Raw genomic sequence first — 1,159 nt, forward strand, 5'->3', positions numbered from 1 at the left:
CATTGTGGCTGGCATAAAAACGTTTCATGACTTTTTGTATGGCCGCCACTTCACGATCTTCACTGACCACAAGCCACTTCTGGGATTGTTCACTACGAACAAGCAGACACTTCAGATTATCTCTCCTAGAATGTTGAGGTGGTCAATATTCTTATCTGCTTATGATTATTGTCTGGTTCACAAACCAGGTAAAGAAATGGGCCACGCAGACGGCCTTAGTAGGTTGCCTCTACAGCTATTAGAATCAGATCCTGCTCCAACCAACCACATCCTGTCTATCCAGGATTTGCCGGAGTCTCCCCTTAATGCAGGGGATGTAGCTGCTGAAACAGCTTCAGACAACACGTTGAGCCGTGTGTTAAACTGGGTGCTCACAGGATGGCCGGAAACGTGTCCTGGCCCGGATTTTCAGAGTTTCTGGAAAAGGAAGCATGAGTTATCCACTTTTAAGGGTTGTATTTTGTGGGGCACTAGGGTAGTAATCCCGACCTCACTGAGGACTAGAGTCCTTGATTCTCTGCATGAGGGACATCCGGGCATAGTCCAGATGAAGGCGCTCACGCGTAGCTACCTCTGGTGGCCTGGGCTCGATAAAGACATCGAGGCCCAGGTCCATAGGTGCCACATTTGCCAGCAGTCAAGGCCAGAAATGCCACATGCTCCTGTGCATAGATGGGAGACCATACAAGCCCCTTGGTCAAGGATTCATATTGATTTGCTGGCCCCTTTCAGGGACAACTCTTCCTCATTGTTGTGGACAGTCACTCCAAATGGCTAGAGGTCGTTCCAGTGTCCACTATGACTACTGCCAGGACCATCCAGGTTCTGCGGGGCATCTTTGCAACACATGGGCTTCCAGATGTCATAGTCTCAGACAATGGGGCTCAATTTACTTCTGCAGAGTTTCAGTCCTTCTTAAGGGCAAATATGATTAGGCATGCCACTTCGGCTCCATTTCACCCGGCCTCTAACAGCCAAGCGGAACACATGGTCAGAATGACCAAGGAATCCTTGAAGTGGATCACCCATGGCAATTGGCACCACAGGTTGGCAGATTTCCTACTCTGCCAATGCACAGCACCCTGCACTTCTACCAGCAAGAGCCCAGCTGAATTAAGATGGGGGCACCATCTGATCACAAAACTGGATCGCTTACATC

This window comes from Protobothrops mucrosquamatus, unplaced genomic scaffold (assembly GCF_001527695.2).
Source record: "Protobothrops mucrosquamatus isolate PMUCROS unplaced genomic scaffold, P.Mucros_1.0 scaffold45, whole genome shotgun sequence".
Taxonomy (NCBI): domain Eukaryota; kingdom Metazoa; phylum Chordata; class Lepidosauria; order Squamata; family Viperidae; genus Protobothrops; species Protobothrops mucrosquamatus.